Genomic DNA, 6,385 nt, shown 5'->3' with positions numbered 1-6,385 from the left:
ACCCACGTAGATCGAGCGTGATTTTCTCTTGCACTCCCGCGGACTAGCGCGATTATCCAGCAATAAAGTCGCGCAGTTTTCTATCAAAGATTCAACGGCACGAGTCAAACGCAGGCTACTCTCTTCCCAGGTAATAAAACAAAACGAAAGCCAGGTGGTCGCACGACGCTTTAAAGCGTCTGGAAATTTCATGACTTCGAAGGGTTCGACAGCGCGCTTGTGCGCACTTTTATTTCACTACAGTGCCGTAAAAATTAATCCGATCGTTAAGGATCGTCGTAACTGTCAAAATATACGGCCCCGTATACCAGCCAAGTGAAAACCTTCCGCGGAAGTGTGTGAAATAATTATTGTCGTGAAACCCGCTCGAAGCGTTAGGGATGAAACGCGCCCCGGGCGGCCTTTTCTCGTCGTCAACCAACGAATAGCGATTGTATAAATTTATGAAACAGTAATACACGCATCTGCGATACACGCTCTTGCCGGGCCGAATACCAAAGTAATGGCTAATTTAAAGAAAAAAAAACAAATTACATCTACGTACGTATGTTGCAAGAAATACATATGATATTAATATTGAAACTAATTATACTTTAGTTAAAAAATAATTTCTTTTCAAAATCGCGAGAAATCAAAATTGCTTATTTTATTTGTATAATGTTATAATGCTAAATTATGCTGTTACATTTTTAGAAAATTTAATATTGAATGTACGTGATATACGAAATGCAAATTATTGTGCATAGATATCACGTATTCCAGATGAATATATTTAACATCAACTATTCGCTATCGCTATTCGTTCATTGGACATACTAGAGACTGAGAACTTATATCTGAACTTCAGATAAACGACAAATATATGTACATTGACAATTTCGAAAACCAGTTTGTGATTATTATGATGGAGCTATTCGTCTCTTCTGTTTTCTTTAACGAGTCATGGCACATTAATTTACCAAGAAATCGTGACAGCCGCATTTTTTCTCGATCAAAACTTAGTTAAATCGTTATATTGAAATGCACCTAGTCTCATCATCTCCGACAATTTTCTGCGTTTATCTCGTCGATGCCGGCTTCAGTAAAGACGATGCTGCGACACAATCACCTTTTTTGCTAACTACGTTCCGGTGGGCGGGGAAATCGATGATCCAGATCGAGATTACTAATGGATCCCGTCGTGGACCGCTCGGTTGGAGTATCCGTGCATAATTCGGGTAATCGAATCTACCAAGGTATTTAAAACGAATTGGGTCAGGGAAAGAGAGCGAGAGGATATTGAACAAAAACGTAACAACGAGCCAATTCATGACTAGTCATCACTGTTTTTCGTATCATTGCCGCTTACTTCTCGAAGATGGCAATTAAGCAAGTATGCGCCTGCCGTTAAAACAAGTTCTCAAGGTACATTTTGCACTTTAACGAACCCATGTTGCTCAATCAAAAACGTCACGTGTCGGTAGTCGGTATACAATGACAAATGCATACATGCATGTAGATGTGACATTCTTCAACGTAGCAATCGGTTCGCCTCGCAAAGATTAACGCAGGAATATCTCGGATTTCTGTTCCTCGATGATGGTTTTTTTGAAGATGAAGAAGAAAGCTGAAGAGAAATCGCGAGAATCGTTACTTGGGAAGGCGGACTCGGGATTCGCGATAAATCGCGGGTGTGCGGTACGAGAGGCAGATAAAGAAAGAGAGAGAGAGAGAGAGAGAGAGAGAGAGAGAGAGAGAGAGAGAGAGACATAATCCGGCGAGAGGGAAAAGCAGCAGATCACAGACAGGAAATCGCGATAGCGGACGCGGGGATTCCAACCGCGGCGTTATAACATTTCACGAACCGGAAATGCAATATGGCGAGACACACGTGGGTAGCCACGTACGTTACGGTGGCGCAAAAGCGGTTGTCGCTGCGTTCGCTCCTTGTCGTGAAATGAATAAAAGATGCTGCGCCGTTCAGCAGCGCGTTGCCTGCTCATTAACGCTGGGCTGCGCCCTTCGGTGTCGGGATGACGCGGTAACGCGAGAATGTTTTAGGCAGAGACGAAACCGGACGTGAATATTCGGCGTAAGATGCGACGCGATTGAATTTCTCGCAGCAAGCGATGAGAAGCGAAATTTCCTTTTGTGGAAGCGATACGCGATTCTTGATGAAATCTTGCAACAAAAAATTCTCGACGACTCTGGAGGGAACGGATTAAATATCTTGCAAATATTTCGCAATGCGTGTTTTTCCTTCGACTGCCCAGTTAACGACGAGTTTCTGGCTTTCGTTCCAAGTATATTGCTGTTAACACGAATGCTTGATCAATGCCGGAAATGGAGGTGGGTAGAGGCGGCGCGAAGCGCGTTAATAATCGGACCTACTGTTTATGGCGGCACCGTGTAGCTCTTGCAAGAGAAGACAGGAACACCAACGACGACAACCGGCACCGTGACGACGATAACCCAGAACGGGAGGCCAGACAAGCCTCCGCCTGCCTTCCGACCGAGCAGAACGCGCTCGTCAAAGAGTTTCATTCATCCGCGCGGCAAAGTTCACTCGCGCGGACACGTGTGCCGAGCAGGCCGGCATTGTAAACGAGGGATTTATGCCCTTTCGGCGACACAACTCTCTCAAAGCTCTCCTTTTTACGCGATTCCATCTGACTCGTGTAAGCTCGATCCGAGAGGACAAAAACACTGAAACGGAAAGAAATTGTTTCAATAAGTAACGCGGGGTGATTTGATGGGACGCGATGATTAGAGCTTACGAAACGTAGCGGCGACAAAAAGCGAGCTATCCTAGTTTTTTGGAAATAACATATATGATGACGCGGCGATTCGCACGCCTTTCTTAGAAACATAATCATTCCTCTAATGGCCTAAGTAGCCTCACCGCGAAGTTAGCCTATACAAGCAAGAAATAAATTATAGATGTCTACCTCACGATAAAAAGCATGATAAGCTTGCGTAGGATTCCCGGGACTATTGTCATTGGCCTCGGAAACAACCTGGCCAGGATCTCAGTCCGGAATCAGGCGTCCTAAAAGCAGGAGAATCGTAGCCGAGAGACATCGAACGCGAGCATCGATCGATAACGCTGCGTCAATATGCCGGAGTAGACGTGCAGCAGAAGAGTGTCCTTTGTGTCCAGGCTCTAAAAGGATTTGGAGAGGCAATCTTGACGCGCGACTATCGAAAACATCAGAATGTCAACGAACATGCCTCTTTATTATGTCCCATTAAATGCACAGATCCTATCCTATATAGATTTGCCACTTCTAAGCTGTATAAATATAAAAAAAATTATTGATTAATTCTTCTATTATAGAACGAGCTGGTTCTGTATCTTTTTTATTTTTCTACTTTTTATTTAAAAATAAAATTTTGCCGTAGAATCTGTATATTTTGTAAATCGTCCTAAAAGTCCTATATCGACAAGAAATTTAGGAGTCAACGTGATGCTCAGTTTTCCATACCACGTTAGATCGTTGAAGAAACAGGAAACGGATTTGAATCGAGGCCTCGGGCAGGCGGATGGATTACTTAGCCGCCGTGGCTTCCGTATTTTCCGGCACGGTGCAATCGCGCCTTTCACGGGATAAAGAATGACGGTGACTGGAGGATCACCCCGATCTCGCCTGGCCTATCTTGGATATCTCACTTCGTTGCGCCTTGTCGTCGTGCCGTTGGAAGTCGACGAAGCGTTCGAAGCGTTCGAGAAGAGATCGAGCAGAGGCGAGTAACTCGCGTGGGCGTACCAACGGGTATCGAGTAGCCTGCCAGCGCTCGTTTATTTCACGTTACTATAGGCGCACCGTATTAAGAGCTGTTTAATAAATTCACGGCAGACCGGGTGACCGTTTAGAATGAAATACGGACGTATTTCGATTTCTATTTCTTCGTAACGGGAGATAAGGTTGATTAATGTTGCTAATGTTTGTCTCTTATTCGAACGAATTTTTGCTTCTTTTAATGGGATTTTTTTGCCTGATACGATTATAATGTATACCTTGCAATTTTTACATATGTATTGTATTTTTGAGTTATAGTCGATTTAAACTCAGCAAAATAAAATCGTTGATATTTTTGAGATTAGCGAGATAATGCGTGATTTCATATCGTGCTAATTTTGCTATTTATAATAGAGGAAAGATGAATAGGATAGGTATCATATATTTAAGGATGTTGATCGAATATCGTCAGTGCGGGGATCAATATCTCAAGCAGGTGATATCTTATTGATACTTCATAAAAAAAAGGACTTTGCCATGCAGACGGTCGAGGTCGAAGAAAGGCTGGTCATCTTCATGTCCGTCAAACGTACTTCGAATCACAAGAGAGAACGATGAGGACCTATTGTTGTCCGGGCTTGGAGAGTCTTCCTTTCGCCGTGTTCGAGGGCGGAAGAGCGGTCTCGATCGCTCGTTAAGTGGATTCATTCAAGGGGCCACTTCTTCGATCGAACAAAAATGTTTGCTGCCTGTAGAACAAAAATTGACGCAGCACTGACGGGATGGGATGTTTGCCTCCTCGATTCTTCGCCGATTCGCAACGAACCATAACTTTACCCTTTTTTTCATTATCTCAACGTACATATGAGAAGATATATATGGAGATCTCTGAAAGATTGTGTAATTATTACGAGGCAAAATAATTTTTTGTATTACACTAAAGTTTTCGAGGAATTCGGAATATGAGAGGAAGGGCAACCACGTAAGAAGTAACGTGACGGGAATGAAAGAGGAAATGTTAAAACCGGAGGCCATGGAAAAATATTTTTGCTGGCTATGATTTATCGTTAGACGCAGGCGGAAAGACAAACGCATGTGCCTAGAGATGGAAATTAATGGACGAGCTAAAGAACGCGCCGTAAAAGCAGATGTCGAGGTGGTAATTAGAGTTAAAAGACACACGCGTCCACTTGATGATATTCAAGAGCATGGGCGTGGCGGGTTGTTTCGGAACGCGGATCCAACGATGTTACAGTTGCTGCTCAGCTGTAAATTTGAACTAATCATGAGTTAAGCATTTGCCTTCGTGGTGCTACACGTCTGACAGGTTTACCCAAACGAGATATAGCAAACTCTGAAACGCGTCTCGAGAGCTATCGCGACTTTGACATGTGTAAAAAGAACTCATTCATTCTATTCATTCTATATTTCGTATTATTGCGTTCTTTAATCAGAAACGTACTTTAAACAATGTGAAATTATTATCTTATAATAAAAAAAATACCCTATAATTTTTATTATCTAGCGATTGGCCGATTCGAAAAATTTAAATCATGTTTGTATTCGGGACAAGTCAGCAGCTGATTCTTACTATTGATGACTCGGAGAGTTTGCTGCTTCACGATCCCTCAATCGTTTTTTTTCAATAATGAAATTCCACGGTGACGTTATCGTGTAGGAAATGAGTTACGTGACCGTCATACGTTTCGAACAGGCTCGCAAGATGTCGAACGTCCTTTCGAGGTTGTCATTGCCCATTGTGAGTTGTACATATGTACGTGAATTGGTGGGAAGAAGATTCGTGACGGAATCTATCCTGTCTGTCATTGTTTCACTCGTTGTTCGGTAAAACAATGACAGGGGAATGGCTTCCATTTACACGACGACTCTCACAAGACTTTTCAACTGACGCGAGCTTTTTTAAATATATTTCTATGCAGCTTCAGATGAATATTCTTTGTGTGGTATAAGAGAAATGCATTTGACTTACAAGGTACAACACGCATAAATATCATGCCATATATATAACGAATGGAAAACTAAATTGTCATAACGAATGTGAATGAGCAGTTTTACTTTCGTTAAGCTACAGAGTTTCATGTAGAAATGAGATTGGAAGTTTTTTCAAAGTCATTCATCCAGAATAGTCGCGCGCGTTCTACATGATTGATTCTAAATTGATTCGCTGATTGGCCTGATGTATTTAAAAATGATAGTCAGCCGCGCGCGCGCGTGCACGTCTTCCTTTTTCGATACGGCTTGGTGCACGATGCCGATTGAGATTAGAATCCCAGTGGTACGGTTGATTGAATATCACGTAGGCGGACATATGAAACGATAGCGTGCAAAGGAGTATAGCTAACAATAAGTTACATGAGCAAGAACGGCAGATTAATGCAAATGTAAAAGCTGTAGAACTATTTCGTTATAAATGTATAATTAAATAATTTGATAAAGATCTCTCTGGTAAAGATTCAGGCTGTATATGATATAATTATTGTTAATTATAAAGTTTTATAAATATTTATATATCCGCGCTACTTCAAGACTGACGCAAAATAAGGATGATGATGCAAGAGAAGTACGAGAAAGATATTTCCGCGGGATGACACCTGCATATTTTTTATATCACTGGACTGGCGAGATAAACGCACGCACGTCGAACC

This window comes from Temnothorax americanus, unplaced genomic scaffold (assembly GCF_048541705.1).
Source record: "Temnothorax americanus isolate GAGA-0224 unplaced genomic scaffold, ASM4854170v1 Scaffold4, whole genome shotgun sequence".
NCBI lineage: Eukaryota > Metazoa > Arthropoda > Insecta > Hymenoptera > Formicidae > Temnothorax > Temnothorax americanus.
This window is presented reverse-complemented; position numbering follows the sequence as displayed.